This window comes from Macaca fascicularis, chromosome 8 (assembly GCF_037993035.2).
Source record: "Macaca fascicularis isolate 582-1 chromosome 8, T2T-MFA8v1.1".
Lineage (NCBI taxonomy): Eukaryota > Metazoa > Chordata > Mammalia > Primates > Cercopithecidae > Macaca > Macaca fascicularis.
Window position 1 is genome coordinate 9,461,215 of NC_088382.1, and position 16,304 is coordinate 9,477,518.

General features: G+C 54.6%; 1 protein-coding gene across 5 annotated transcripts in view; it reads left to right on the plus strand.

Moving 5' to 3' along the window:
• FAM167A (family with sequence similarity 167 member A) overlaps positions 1-16,304 on the plus strand; it is a 45,188-nt gene that overhangs the window by 4,173 nt on the left and 24,711 nt on the right. For 2 of the 5 annotated variants that reach the window (XM_074000230.1, XM_074000231.1), the window contains exon 1: positions 15,859-16,222. The exons of the other annotated variants lie outside the window; for them this stretch is intronic. The gene's annotated coding sequence lies outside the window, so the exon portion shown is untranslated. Of the gene's footprint in view, positions 1-15,858; positions 16,223-16,304 lie in introns of those variants that run through there. 5 annotated transcript variants of the gene reach the window in all.

A 16,304-nucleotide genomic window follows, 5' to 3' on the forward strand; every position in this document is an offset into this window, starting at 1 on the left:
ACCCTTAAGGGGGTGGCCACCCAGGAAGGTTCTGGATGAGGGTCCTTGCCTTAGGGACCTGGCCCCCACTGTCCACCATCAAGTTGAAAGTGACACTACCTCACTAGTCCTGTGATCATCTCTACGCACTTCACTCTGGAAGCCTCATGCCAGGTGTGAACTAACCTAAGTCCCTCGAGTCACAAAGGCACCTCCCAGGTTTGGTTGTGTGGCTGCTGCTGTTTTGTTTATTTGTTTGATAGCAGCTGCTGAAAACTTGGAGGAAGGTGAAGACAACCTCATTATCAAGTTTGAATGAAAGCAGCCTCAGAGCAGATTCTGCCAGACATGTACACATTTTTGGACAAATATTTACTGCACACGGGTCCAGCAGTCTGTCCAGCCTGTCCTGGGGGCTCGGTGAAGCCCAGCAATCTGCTCTCTGCTGCCCTGACCACACCTCCCTGGAGCTCTCATGGATTCTTTCTCCTGCTCTTTCCTGAGTCAAGAGTGTCTCTGAGTTCATTTAGCCAACCCACATATCTTGAATACCTCTGTCTTTACCAACGAGAACGCATTTCTAATGTTTACTTTGCTAATCATCAAATGCCCAATGCTGACCAGAGATAAAGACGCCCAAGTGCCTGTCCCGGCCGCCTCTGACGCAGATGCTTTCTGCTGGGAGGCAGTGGCTGCGAGTGGGGTGGGGGTGGGTGTTACTGATTTGAATTCACCCAGGTTGCAGCTGGAATAATGAAACCACACAGAACAGCCCACCATCTCTGCAAAGGAGTTTAGGATCCAAATGCACCACCCTACCAAGGAAGCAGAAACTGAAGGCCCTGCCCTCAGGGAGCGTAGAGTCTGGCGGGGCTGCTGATGAGTAAAGGCGGTTTATGCAGTAGAGTCCTGAGTTGGCAGTAAGATGCTGTTCTGCATGCTTCAGTTAACTTTCTCAGTGCAGGAGCCATTTGCTAATTGGATGGACCAAGGAGAATGACAGCCAAGCACAGTCAAGAGCAGGAGGTGACAGTCCTATTAGAGGTGTAACTAAAAATTCATGTAAACTTGATCTCATTTGGTCCTTCCAAGACTGTGAGGTACAATCCATTATAATCCTGTTTCATGGTTGTGGAACCTAGGCCTAGGAGGGTTGAATCTGTTGATCAAGGTCATAGAACTAGTAAGTGGCAGGGCTGGCTGTCAACCAACCCACGTCCCCCGACACCCGGCTCTGCTCTGTTGCTAAGCTGCTCCATCCCTTTCTCCTGCTCCTGATTCCTTTCCTCTGTGAGGTGTGAACCCCGAGAGGCTTCAGCAGCCCGGTACCTCCAATGCAAGCTGACACGGCAGGGAAGCAAAGTCACACATCCCATTTTCTGTCCTGCCCGCAGGCACTCAGGCCACATGTCCCCGCCAAGCCCCAGTGCAGGCACAGCACTGCGCCTGCAGCCACTGGGCAGTCCTGGCTAGGCTGAGGCCACACTGGGACCCCACTGCGTCCAAACACCAGGAAACCCTAAGGACCCTTCTAGTCCCTGATAGGTCAGCACCCCCAGCCTGAACATGGAAGTGCCCAGTTGGCATAAGCACAGGGATCACCGTGAAAGGCCTTAGGAAGTCTTTTAGAAATCTTGGGCTTTGGAATTTGTGCTGCGGATAAAATAGAAAGCAGATCATCTGGACAGATCCCCACTTGAGCTGTAGTTTGTTGATTCTGCCTATTTCCAACTTGGAGCCAATTATCCTGTGGATTCGAATAGTCCTAGATCTGCCTTGTTTGGAGGCTGAGGCCAATGCCAGCTGGTTAGGAGCCACTCTGGTGGGCTGGAGCCATGAGGGAGGGCACACATCCCCAGTGTCCTTAACTGTGCCCTGGCGTCTGAGTTTCAGCCAGCTGGGAAGTGTTTCCTGTTTGTATAGCCGGGGCACTGGCCCGCGCTGCATTCTGCTTTCATCTCTGCAGATTGCTCTAAAGGCCACTCTGTGTCTACTTTCTGCCCTCTAATCCCCACTGCCACCATGGCCTTTGGCCAGAAAAACCCTGGGTCTCATGTGGCGGTTGGTGGGGCGGCAGCAGACTGCCTTAGCCCCTCTGAGCATCCATGCCTTGTCGAGCATTTCCCAGGAGGAAAACCACATCCTTCTCTCCTTTTCCCACGGCTACTTTCCCCCTCTCCATCTCCTCCAAAATCAAACTCTCAGATTCTCAGGCACCTCTCCCTGCCTGCCAGGGTTGTCCTTTCCCAGAGCCCCACAGCCTTGGAAGGGACACACCAGCGACTGGGTGTCCCAAGAGCCCCTCTCCCTGCAGTGGCCCTGGGCTTTCTCCCCGCCTTTCAGGGAGGCCCTAAATTAGAGCTATGGCTCCCAGGAGCCAGGGCCTCTTTCTGACCAACAGGGAAGCCGTCTTTCTTGGCGATTTTCTCGGCAGCCTCTTTCACCGGGCTAAATGAAAAGGAAGGTTTCCGCGCTCCCAGCCTTCCTGCAGGAGGACTGTGCGTCAGCTCCAAGCAGCCTGAGCCCATCAATTATTCAGCATGGACCCAGCACTTTGAATTTGCAAAGGTCTTAAGTATTTTTATAGATTCTTTCCTCATAATGTCCCAGCAAGACAAGCAAAGTTTCCCTGTTTCCTAGACAATAGATCCAAGGGGCAAGGTTCAACTTGGAGTCAGAAGACTTGGGTGCAAGCCCAGCCAGCCCCACTCATGGAGCTGTGGGACCTGGGGCAGTTCTTTCGATGGCTCTGGTGTGCAGTTCTCTGTGGTATAATTCTTAGGGAGGCCTCCCTAGCCCAGGTCATTGTGTGTGTGGGGAAAAAAATTTGCAGATGCAGTGTGATTAAAAAATGCATGTGGTTGCTCTTGTTGCTCCAGGTGTGGAAACGGAAGCTTCAATCCTGAGCTGAAGTGCAACCATTAGCATAGGACACTGCAGACCAGGCTTTGCTGGGAGACAGTCCCCAGGGAAACATGGGCGAGTAGGCGCCTTTACTCCCTGACCCCATGGGTGTGGCTCCATGACATGGTGGTCCCCCTACCTTCTGCTGTGGGCTGACTCTGCATGTGTCACGGTGGAAGAGGGCGCAGAGGTCATCACACCCAAACCCATGGCTCAGGGTGGGACGGGACCCCAGTAGCTGACTCCCAGGCCAGGAACTCTCTTCTCTTCCACACCAGGCTGGGTCTGTCTAAAATGTTTCTCCCACTCCCATCAGCAATGCTGGGACCCCAGGTGGGAGGCACCCAGGGCTGCCCAAAGTCAGAGTATTAGGGCAATCTAGGGGTATAGCCCACTAGGGCGCCTGCCCCCTCCCAGAGTCCTGTACTGGGTTTCATGCCATGTACCCATCCTCTCACACTGGTGGCCCCAGGGACAGCATCACGGTTGTCCCTGGGACTGGCCCAGGAGCCACCCCCATCAACCGAAACAGACAAATGAAATGAGTTCCTGGCCAGGTGCAGTGGCTCACTCCTGTAATCCCAGCACTTTGGGAGGCCGAGGTAGGCTGATCACCTGATGTCAGGAGTTCAAGACCAGTCTGGCCAACATGGTGAAACCCTGTCTCTACTAAAAATACAAAAATTAGCCAGGTGTGGTGGCGGGAGTCTGTAATCCCAGCTACTTAGGAGGCTGAGGCAGGAGAGTCACTTGAACCTGGGAGGTGGAGGTTGCAGTGAGCTGAGATCGCACCACTGCATTCCAGCCTGGGTGACAAGAGCAAAACTCTGAGAAAGAAAGAAAGAGAGAAATAGAGAAAGAGAGAAAGAGAGAGAGAGAGGGAGAGGAAGGAAGGAGAGAGAGAGAGAGACAGAAAGAAAGAGAGAGAGAGAGAGGAAGGAAGGAAGGAAGGAAGGAAGGAAGGAAGGAAGGAAGGAAGGAAGGAAGGAAGGAGTCCCTGTTCCAGTTGAATTCCAAAGAGTCGTGTGACTTGTCCAGGGTCACAGGTTGTTAATGACAGAACTTCCCTTAGGCTGAGGTCCCCTCACTGCCCAGCCCTGCCTGAGGACTAAGACCCCAGCCTCAGAAAGAGGCCCTCCCACCGCAGCAGCCGTACTCAGCACCCGCATGCTGGGCACCGCAAACCGAGGCGCTCGGTCTCTTCTTCCTCTTCTGCCCAGAACAACTTTACAGAAAAACAAAGCATTGCCTTGGGAATATTTCCGCGTTGTTATTTGCCCCTGAGGTTTCTAGGAACACTGGACTTTTTAAGTACAATAAAGCTCACATGCCTGTTACTTCTGTACAAATGGAGCCTTCTGGGAAGATGGTCACAATGGTGGAGCTGGGGAGACTTGAGCTGGAATGGTGGTTCCCTCCCTGACTTCCTTGTGAATGGTGGTTTCCTTGCCTGCAGTAGAGATAATGCGAGATACTAGATAATACCAGTCGTGCCTCAGGGTCATTTCAGGGGTTAAACTAGACATTGCACAGTGCCTGGCACAATAGGAAAAAGGCCTTTTCTTTTCCTCCTCCTTCTAACAATTTTCATTTATTTCTGTATAAATGAGAAATAGAGAAATGGATGATAGAGAGAAAACTAGTCATTCATGCGCTTATTTAATTATCAGAAAGTATGTGTAGAAGTTGAAGTGGTTACACCCAGCAGGTGGCCATGAGCAGCCGGGGGAAGAACTAGGGGCGAGTCCGCCCTCCCAAAGCCCAGTCTAATGTGGGCAGTGCCGTTCTGGCCTCTCTTGACAGCAAGAGATCTTCTGGCGTGTTTCACTCTTTAGCTCTTTAGGTTCTGCTGGGCCTAAGGGCTCAGAAGATGTCAGGATGCTCTCTCTTTCTCTCTCTCTCTCTGTTTTCCCCTTAGTTCTCATTACCTCGGGCTTATTCCCTTTTTACTGCAAACGGGCTTTCTCCAGACTCTGGAAACTTCAAGCTTCTATCCTCCCAGCTGAGCTGCTCCTGATGAAAAGACCCTATTTCTCCAAGTGTCTGTGTTTACATCCCATGAAAATATTCTGATTGGCCTTTTGTGGCCCAGTGCACATCCCCAGGCCCAGTCACTATTGACAGAGTAAGGGCTAAAATGAATGTCTTTTTCTGGGTGTCGTGAGTGTTCCTGGGTCTGGGGTGAAGGGCAGGTGCTATGACTCATGGTCCCTTCAGAACCCCCTGAAATTAGACAGGAGTGATGCCCACAGAAGGGATACTGGAAAAAGATAGATCTGTTCACCCGACAGGCACATCAGGAATGTGACTCAGTAAAACCGTCCGGCAGGTGCACCGCTGCACCTGCGAGTGCGCGGGAAAGTGCTCAGATCCAAGTGTGAAGGGAGGAAGCCATCAGCTCCATTTAGAAAAGCACAGAAGACTGTCGAGTGAGGTGCTGTTTGACCCAGGTTCGAAGACTGAGTCAAATTCAAACATAAGGCTATCGGGGAAGGATGAGACATAAAGTTGAGACCAGCCTCCTAAACTACCCCATCTCAGCTCAGGAAAGATGACTCAGCCACCAGAAGCATTCCGACTTTGAAAGTCTTACCCATGAAGCTGTGGGAGGTCTTCTGCTGGGGAGATGTCATCTGGAGCTGTGAACGACTCTGGCTGGACTTTGTTCACTGACTTCACCCCATCAGCGTCATCAGCACACACTGAACATCTGCTGTTTGCAGGGCCCTGTGCTCAGCACACAAAAGGTGCAGCAGTGTCCTGCCCCTCAAGGAGCTCATGTCTGGTCAGGAAGACAGGACCACAGACTCCCACAGTTCAAGGTCATGCGGGCCAGTGTGCAGTCAGCATGAGGAAAGCAAGTGCCCGGAGAATTCAGAGAAAGGTGGCCTGGAAGGTGGGGAATCTGAGAGGGCTTCAGGGAGGAGACGAGCCCTCAGATGAGCTTTCAGGCAGTGCAGGCCCTAGCTCACCAGTGAGGGCCAAAGACAAGGACAAAGGGCCAGATGGACTGCTCAGAAAGTCCTCTTCATTTATTCATGTACTCACTGTCTTACTCAGCAAGTTTCCTGAGCACCCACTGTGTGCCGGGCACTGCTCTGAGTGCCGGGGTCACAGTCAGGAACAGAATTTGGAAGCTCCTGCCTGCTAGGAGCTGGCATTCTCAAGGGTGAGACACACAGACACCAACCAACATCATGGAGTGAGTGATGAAATCCAGGAAGCACCAGGGAGGCGAGTGCTGGGCTCCATCCTGTGGCCCAGGCTGGGTTTGCGTGGAGGTGACGTTCAAGCAGAACCAGGCATGAAGCAGCCAGCATATGACATTGTGGCACAACATCAACCTCCTTCAGAAGAGACCGTCAAGTTCTCACAAGGGTGTGCAGCAGGGAGGGGAAACCCAGGCAGCAAACAGGAGGCTTCCAGGAAGGGGGAAGGCTAGTGCTGCCTGGCTGGACAACATGTGCTGGAGAGAATGCTCGCCCGGCAGTGTAGCCCACAGGGTGCTTGGAGAAAACCCCAGGAGCACAGTCCTGTGGAGCCCTGATCCCGCCCACTTCCCTAACCCAGCCCCGCCCACTTCCCTAACCCAGCCCCGCCCACATCCCTAACCCAGTCCCGCCCATACCCCAACCCAGCCCCGCCCATACCCCAACCCAGCCCGACCCACACCGCTAACCCAGCCCCACTCACTTCCCCAACCGAGCCCCGCCCACTTCCTTAACCCAGCCCCACCCACTTCCTTAACCCAGCCCCGCCCATACCCCAACCCAGCGCAGCCCACTTCCCTAATCCAGCCCCACCTACATCCCTAACCCAGCCCCACTCACTTCCCTTAACCAGTCCCACTCACTTCCCTAACCCAGCCCCACCCACTTCCCTAACCCATACCCCCAACTTCCCTAACCCAGGGCCCCCCTCACTTCCCTAACTCAGCCCCGCCCACTTCCCTAACCCAGCCCCACCCATGTCCCTAACCTAGCCCCACTCACTCCCCTAATCCAGCCCCGCTCATGTCCCTAACTCAGCCCCAACCACACCCAGAACACACACCCCACACTCATATAGTCACACACCCAGCAGGGCAACTACCCACACTCTCACACTCATACACCCAGCAAGGCAACCGCCCCCCACACTCACACACACACACCAGGCAGGGAAGCCACCCCACACACACCCAGCAGGGCAACCAACCCACACACTCACACACTTACACACTCACACACACACCCAGCAGAGCAACCACCCCCCACACTCTCACACTCACACACTGACACACCCAGCAGAGCAACCACCCCTCACACTCACACACACACACCCAGCGGGCAACCACCCCCCACACTCACACACTCACACACCCAGCAGAGCAACCACCCCCCACACTCACACACTCACACACCCAGCAGAGCAACCACCCTGCACACTCACACACACACCCAGCAGGGCAATCACACTCACACACTCACACACCCAGCAAAGCAGCCACCCCTCACACCCACAGCAAGGCAACCTCCCCACACTCACACTCATACACCCAGCGAAGCAACCATCCCACACACTCACACTTACACTCACACACACCCAACAGGACAACCATCCCCCACACTCACACACACTCAGCAGAGCAACCACCCCCCACACTCACACGCAAGGCAACCATCCCACACTCACACTCAGAGCAAGGCAACCACCCCCAACACTCACACACACCCAGCAAGGCAACTACCCACCACACTCACACTCACCCAGCAGAGCAACTACCCCCCACACTCACACACCCAGGAGAGTAACCACCCCATACACACACTCACACAAGGTAACTATCCCACACACTCATACACAGCAAGGCAACCACCCCCAACACTTACACTCACACACCCAGCAGGGCAGCCACCCCCCACACTCACACTCACACACCCAGCAAGGCAACAACCCCACCACATTCTCTCTCACACACACGTACACACACACACACACACACCCCCCAGCAACCCATCCCTGCCACGCGCAGCGCTGGGGCCAGGGTCAGGTCTCGGCAGGATGTCATCTCCATGTCAGGGCTTCCGACACCGACTCTTACCAAGGGTTGGAATGTAGATGAGGCTGGAGAAGCAAGAGATGAGTGCCAGGGCCAGACAGCAGGGTCCCTCCTGTTCGGTTGCCATGGCAACCCCGGAGGAGGAGGGGACCACTAGGGCAGCCTGGCTGCCGGCAGCAGCTCTGTGGGGCCCAGGGCTGTGTCCCAGTCCTCTTGGCTGCTGCGTGGTCAGTGCTGAGCCTAGCCAGAGGCCAGCCCAGTCCTGCCTGGACCTCTGGGTGAGATAAGTGTTTCTGGTTAAACCCAGGCAGGAAAGCCTGCACACCCCAGGCCCGCCTCCCTAGGCTGACTGGACCCATGTCCCAGACCTCCTGACCTCTCACCCAGAAAAGAGGGGTTCACCTCTTCAGAAAACAAAAGGAAAAGATGCAGGCATGAGCTTTGCCCGGCACCACCCTGAATTTTCTGAAACCACTTAGAGCCTCTGCACTCCCTTGGCTGTGGGGCTGGCCTCACTGTTCTCTGGCCACTGAAGCCACCCCAGGTCTCAGCTCATGGCCCCTGCCTTTGTCTCTGGTTGAAATCAGGGCTGTGTCCTCTGCTGATGGGCCTGGCCTGGCTGAAACTGCAACATCAGGGCAAGGTAGAGTGGAGTTGCCTCTTCCCGCCACCCCTGCACCTGACAGGTGTTGACGGAGGAGCCAGAAGACGCTGTCCTTGAGTGAAGCTACGACTGTCTCTGATGTGGAGTTTTAGGCTTGGTGACATGCACAGCAGGCTTAGCAGAGGAAACAGCGCTTTGCACACACACACGGGCCTCCGCCCGCCAGCCGAGCCCACCCTGGCTTTGGCAGCAGAGCCATGGGCAACCCAGTGTCGGGGGCAAGAAAGCAAGACCAGCACTAAGGACATCCCATCCCCCAAGACCTGCCCTACTGAGGATCCTGCAGGGCCCTAAGTCACAGTGTAGCTAATTCTTCCTTCCAGAAATTTCTGGGAGAACCCAGTTATACCTGCAGATGGAAAGCTTTCCACATGGGTAATAGCCAGTCCTGTCCAGATAGTAGGTTCTAGAAGACGGCACAGCAACCCCAAGGAGTATGGGCAGTAGGCTCTGGGCTGTTACTGAGGAGCCCTGGGCCCTAGGTTGGTCACATAGGCTGCCACCTCGGTTTGCTGCATGATGGGATAAGAAGACCCAGCCTTCCCTGCAGTGTAGATGTGCTCCGGTGTAGACATGCTTCATAAACTCAGTGAAGGTGGTTCTGGTGAGGAGTGGCCAGTGTCACAGGTCAGCACAGAACCAAGACACAGCTGGCTATCTCCGGGGGCAACTTGATTCTCAGAGGGCACTCTTGCTTTGTTCTATTTGAGTAGACCGTGGAGAGGGTCACAGAGCCTCTGACCCGGTCTTGGTCCCCGGCTCAGGCTTCCTGGCTCCTGCTGCAGCCCTCCCCTCCACCTCCACAGGGAGCTGTGCACCTCCTGGTTTCAGGCCTTGCCCTGCCAGGTACAGTCTGAGTGCTGTTGGGCCTGTGCCTTATCATCTCTGTGCCTCTGTTTCTTCATCTGTGTAATGGGACAATCAGTGCATACTTCACAAGATTGTCATGCAAATAAGTGAGGTGCTATTTCCTTGTAGTGCCTGGCACATATTGAGTGCTTGATACATATTAGCTGTTTGACATGTTACTAAAATGTCATTTAGAGTCAGGCATGGTGGCACATGCCTGTAGTCTCAACTACTGGGGAGACTGAGGCAGGAGATCACCTGACCCCGGGAGTCTGAGGCTGCAGTGAGCTGTGATTGTGCCACTTGAGCTCCACCCTGGACAACAGTGAGACCTCATCTCAATAACAAAGTTATTTAGTGGGAAAGTTATTAATAAGGGGCAGGATTCGAGTTGCATTTTAGAAGGATAACCGGCAGCAGGACAGAGGAGAGGAAGCCTGGAGGAGGAAGCTCTGTGGAGACGGGGACAGCGTCCACGTCCCCAGGCTCAGGCCAAGGGGTCAGGAGTGCAGGGGTATGGGGGGCAGCTGCGATAAAGGGGACGGAGGGTGAAGATCGCCCCAGCTTTCCTGCCGCAGATCTGTGTTCTGGGAACCAGCTGGCCTCTGTGGCCTCCGCTTTCTCCTGTGTGGAGTCAGAAGGACATGAGACCTGAATGTGTGTGCTGACGCTCGGTGAACTCTAAGGTGACCTACCATTGCTCTGCCCGTGCTGGTGCTGGGGAACATGTCTGCAAATTCCGCCAGCATTCACAGGTGCTAAATAAAGCACCCTTTTTCCTGGGCCAGGATCTCAGGCCATCATGTCTGTTTATGGGAGTTCGGGCACTGGTTTCATGAGAAAAGTTATCCATTTCCTCACCTGTAAAATGGGGATTTTAATAGGGTTAGTGCACCTCTTTCAGGCTGCAGGAACAGACCCGAGGCAACCTCAAGGGGTGGAGGCTGACGATGAGAAGGGAAGGAGCTGCAGGTGGAGGAAGCAGCAGCCTGCAGGAGACAGATGCAGCCACGGGCTCACTCCTCCATGCTCTATCTGCCTCTGCTCACCCCTTTCTCCCTGGGCTCACTCCTCCATGCTCTATCTGCCTCTGCTCACCCCTTTCTCCCTCTGGGGACTGTCACAGTCCTGAAACAGCCCAGAGGCACCACTCCCAAAAGAGCACAGCTTGCCAGGCTGGTCGGCCCTTCAGTTGTTTGCCCTGATGTCCGGCCGTAGCCCAGCTGGGCTGGTCCCATGACCCAGCATGTATCCATTTTGCACAGGGAACCATGGGGGGCGTTTCTGCCAGAGGAGCAGAGCAAGGGTAAATTCACTCATATGGGAAATTGTCATTCTGTCCTCATCAAGCATAGCCTGTCATGGATTGTGAGTTAGGAGACAAGTCAACTCTGAATGTGGACAGACTCAGTAAGATTTCATTAGGAGGACAGTGACCATCCACCCTGTGGTTCTCCATGGGAGGTCGCACCGTCCCCCCCGCCCCCCACCACCAAGGCACAGGTGGAATGGTGGGGGAGGGAGCCTTTGGGTTGTCATGACATTTTATGACACTGGTTTGCTCTCAGTTATATATTTTCCTTCCCAAATGAGTTGTGCTTCCTGTCTCATTTCAGTTAGGGCTCTTGGTTGGGAGCAAGAGAAAACAACACTATTGTAAGGCTGCCAGGCGCCCACAGAATTGGCAGGAGGTAAAGACCAGAAAACAGGCAGAACCAGGGCAGATCCAGAAGGCAGAGGCAGGAGGTCCCAGGCCAGTCCTTCAGCCGAGACAGTTTGGCTAAGAGGATGCCACCGCCCCTGCACTGCACATCTGCCTCCAGGGCTGGTTCACAGATGCGCCCTAACCATCTCTTCCTCTGAGACTCACACACACCCAATTCAGAGCCGGGGCCTGAGCAGCTGACTGGCCAAGCTCGGGTCACATGCTCACACCTGGTCACCAGGGCATGAGCCAGGAAGAGGAGGACATGGTCCTCTGGCTGCAGAGAAGGCTGCACAGCCTGCCTGCTGCTCTGCACAAAATGGGGAGCTCCCTCTACACAGGAGAGGAGAAGGGATTGGATATGGCAAACAGACAGACAGTTCAACAAAAGACAAATAACAGCAAGCATCCACTGTGCTCTTTCATATTCCTTCTCCAGAGCATGCCGTGTCAGTCAGTTACGAATGTCAGAAACCCCACGCAAAGTAGCTGAAGCATAAAAGGCGGAAGGTATATGCTGTGTAATCCAGGCAGGGCGGTGGCTTTCCACAGGGCCCAGGTGCCGGCCTCCAGTTCCTTGCCGCTGGGCTCTGACGGCCAGGTTGCCACACTGTCTGCTTGGCTTGGCTTGGCTCGCCAGGTGGACCCTTTCCCCATATGTGGTGAGCACGGTGGCCCCAGCGGCCCCGGCCAGCTCAGAGCAAGGCTGGCCTCTGGGTGGTTCTGGCACCAAAACTTCATCCAATGTCTCCCCACACCCCAGGAGAAAGGGAACCCCAGGGATGGGCTCCCATGGGAAAGGGGGTGCACTTTCCAGAAGAGGGAGGAAGCTGCTGGATGGAAATGACCTCATCCTGCACTGGATCCCAAGGAGGCCCTCGTGCTAGGTCTGTCACACCAGACTGTCCCCTCCAACTCCAGCACACAGTTCTAGGATTTGGCATGAGCTGCGGCTGTTCCTGTCTTTGTCCCACTGCAGGCCCAGAGCCTGCACACCTATGTCTGGACACTTGTGGTCAGGGCAGACAGGGTGGGTGGCATCTGTGGGGACAGGAGGGGAGGTACCATCCTAGGAAGGCTGGGTCTCTTTTTCCACCTCTCTAAGCCCATCCAAGCTGGCTCAGATTTGAGTAAGGACAGGTCGCTGTGAGTGGGAGGAAATCTGTTTTATTGGCTCATTCATTCCACGGCATTTAAAGAGAGCAGCGTTGTGCTAAGTACTGGAGGGTCCAGCATGAAAGGCTTGGTTCTCGCCCTGAAGTTGAGAGTCTGGTAGAGGCGACCATCGACAAAGACCTGGGTGTAAGTGCTGCAGCTTAAGAGGGGCAATAAGCCCAGTGGTTAGGGGCCAGATCAGAGACAGACTGCAGAGGTTCAAATCCCAGCTTCACCACTTACAAGCTCTGTGGCCTCAGGCAAGGTACCGAACCTGTCTGTGCCTCAGTCTCTTCATCTGTAAAATGGGGACGATGATACCCCAGATTCATAGGGCTGTTGTGAAGATCAAATGTGTTAATACAAGTAAAGCTTTTAGCACCACCCCTCGTGTTGTGTTGTGTGGTGTAAGCGTTAGCTAATGTTGCGATGATATAATTGTTTCTCCAATGTGCTCCGGTTGTCCTGGGTACACACAGCTCAGCCTGGGCAAATCAAGCAAAACTTCCTGCAGGAGAAAATCCCTGAGAACTAAGGCATAGAAGGGAGGCAAGGACTTTCTAGGCTGGAGGAAAGCTTGTGCCGAGTGAGGGCTGTGAGAGAGCATGGTGTTCGGCGGGACAGGAGTGCTGGGTCGGGGCTTGGAAAGATTGTGTCTTATGGAGAAGAAAGGAAAGGATTCTAGTAGAGAATGCTAGACTGGAAGAAACAGCAGGAGCACATGAGGAGAGAGGAGGTGCGGAGGGGATGGGTCAGCAGCGCCTGCATCTCCCCCTGCCCCTGGGAGCCCATCAAGGAAGTGGATTTGACAGTTTTCCAGGTGAACAGATTAGGTCATAATGAGACAAGGTGTTGGCTGAGCTGGCCCCACCTGGCTCCTCCAGCAGCCAGAGGAATTAGCTCATGGTTGGCGAAGGCTCCTTCAAGGAGCCACTGTGGGCCAGGGAGCCAGGGAGCGTGTTGGAACAGCAGTCCCTGTGTGTGGCATGGGTCCTCGGCGCTGGCACACAGAGCTGCAGAAAGGCTGACACGCCTCCCAAGGGCTTGTCCCCACTGCTGCTGGGTGGCCCGCCTGGAGGGGCGTGCCTGGGCCTGGTGGGATTACAGGGTCTGATTTCGTTTTTCTAGACACCCTGGGTCCCAGGTCTGGCAGCGTCCTTTGGCTTCCTTCTCTGGCTCCTCCACCCCCAGGAATGACCCAGGTTACGTGTAAAGAAAGCCCGTTCCTCCGGGGGACTGGGCCCCAGGAGTCCTTGGTTTGTCAAGCAGGGAGACCTCCACTGCTTTTCCAGCCCAAGAAGCTGCCCGGTGCTGGCAGCTGTTCCCCGGCGCCCAGCCAGCACCTCTCTGCCAGCTCAGGCCGGGTCCAGCTCAGTGCCCAGTGAGCAGTGACAAGCTTTTCTGCTGTCACGTCCCTAGGCCTGTGTGGGTGACATTCCAGCTCAACTCCTGTGCCTAGTGGGAGGGAAGAAACCCCTTTCGGCTTCTTCAGGCACCAGGACACCCAGGGGGACAGTGCTCCCCAGACACTGACGACCAGGAAAACACATGCTGACTCAGCAGCTCCTCACGGCCTGGCTGTGCTGGGGGCAGTCCCGTTCCTGCCATCTACAGGTGACCATGTGCTCTAAAATGGTGACACCCTCACTCAGTCCTCTCCACGCTGCACACACGCTATTCAGGTGGGTACAGCTCTCTACAGTTTAAAGAGAGCTTTCACATGCAAGGTTCTATAGATCCTCAGCCATTCCACAGATTAGGAAACTGAGGCCACGAGGAGAGGACTGAGCCTGGATGCTCGGCTTGTCAGCAGTGCTGGGACCAGAAACCAGGCTTTTGGGGCCTGGCCTTGGTCTGCCATGCAAAGAGCACATGGTGGAGTCTCCCCCACACCCCGAGCTGTGGTCGGGGCATTTACAATGTGAGCAGAGAGGGAAGGGAGTGGGCATGGAATGGTTTCAGTAAGTGGAGCTGTTCTCTCCCTTCTGTGGCAGAACAGACTCCACTACGTTTTGAGACCTGAAAATCTGGGGGAGGTGGGATCAACTGACTTCATGTCGTTTGGTGTCCAGGGAAGGATGTGAGGGTGCAGGGATTGGCTCCGGCCACCCAGCAGGTCCGAGAGCGACAGGGCGACTGCTCAGTGCAGTTGGAGGGGCATGATCTGTGATGTGACGGTGACATAACTCTGATTGGTTACGTCGTCTTAATTTTAAACAGCGTGACTAGGGCTACATGACTGTGTCTAGGGCTTCCTGTAGAGCAGGCAGTGTGCTGAGAGCTCCCATTTGTAACCTTATTAAATCCCCTGAATGACCTCCGAGGTAGATGTTAGTATCGCCAGAACTGGCCTCAAGGTCGTGGGCAGTGGTACAGGGCCCCTCGCGTGGGTTCACGCTCTGCTGTCACTGTCTTGAAATTCTTAGAACCTTTTAAACAAGGAGCTCCGCATCTTCATTTCACATGGAGCCTTGCAAATTATGTAGTCACTCCGGCTGTTCTCATTTCTCAGAAGAGGACTCAGAGGCCCAGAGTGGTCATGAAGCAATGTGCCAACGTCACAAAGCCAATGGCTGCCCTGGAGCTCTAACCCCAGAGCCCACACGCTCTGGAGTAGAAAGAGGCTGAGACAGAGTCAAATGACTGCGCCCAGGTCCAGCTGCTGGCACCTGCCTGTGACCAGGGGGTGAGGCGCTTCAGCTGCCCTAGCCTCGATTTCTCCTTGGTGAAATGGGGTGATCTCACCTGCCTCTGGGGGCTACTTTGGGGCTCACATGGGCCGATGTGCACACCATGTTTTCTGCACTTCACTAAGCTCAGCAGATCTGAGGACTAGCTGGTCACAGTTCACAGGGGCTGCCACCCCTGCCACCAGATAGTCCTGACATGGTCTATGCAGGCCTTCACCTGAGGTCAGGATTTCCAGACCAGCCTGGCCAACATGGTGAAACCTCGTCTGTACTAAAAATACAAAAAATTAGCCGGGCGTGGTGGCGGCTGCCTGTAACCCCAGCTACTTGGGAGGCTGAGGCAGGAGAATCACTTGAACCCAAGAGGCGGAGGTTGCAGTGAGCTGAGGTCATGCCATTGTACTCCAACCTGGGTGACAAGAGTGAAAACTCCGTCTCAAAAACAAAACAAAACAAAACAAAAACAAAAACAAACAAAAAAGACCGAAACCAATGATTGAAGTAAATTCCCTGCAATACAGTTACAGACTTGTAGCAGTTTCCTACCCAAGAGGAGCCCCTCACCCAGCAGCGGTCGCAGCAGTGGGACGCCCTGGCGGGGGAGGGGTGGGCCACCATGGCTGCTCACCCATGTTATCTGCTCACAGAACTCAGGGCGGGAGGGTGCTGCTCATCCGCCTGCAGTTGAATCCTCTCCAGGAAGCTTTGATGGATCTAATCAGAGCCCCCCTGCCAAGGAGAAGGAAGCCCTGTAGGTGCAGCTGCCCCAGACACGCTCAAAACAGATCCTGGCACCTCAGCAAAGAGGCAGACGGCGCCTGGGAGGGGCCTCAGAAAGCAGCTGATAAGTCTTTAGATTTGGACAGATTCTGACTGTGAAACTGCACAGAAGACTCCCATGAGTACGTTTCGCGTTTGCAGACTTAGCGTGCTAAGTCTTCAGAGAGTGCCTGTGAATTTTAGTTCTGCCAATCTGCTAGAGCATAGGAGGTTGGTATTTATCACCCCCATTTTACAGATGAAGAAAATGAGGCTTAGCAAGCCTGACAAGACCTAGAGCTAGGCCATCCGATCCCAAGTCTAGTGTCTGCATCTGGAGACAGTGGTTCTCCACCTGGCTGCACACTCAGACCACCCGGGGAGCGGAACACTGCTGTCTGAGTCCCGTCTCAGACCAACTGAACCAGAATCCAGCTCCTCAGGGGGATTCTCACTTGCTCCAAGCAGACCTGGAGGTGAGAGCGGGTTTCTCTGCTTACCAGTTGGGGTGGACTATTCCTTCTCATTCTCCATGGGTGCCCCTCTCCAGGGCAGGCT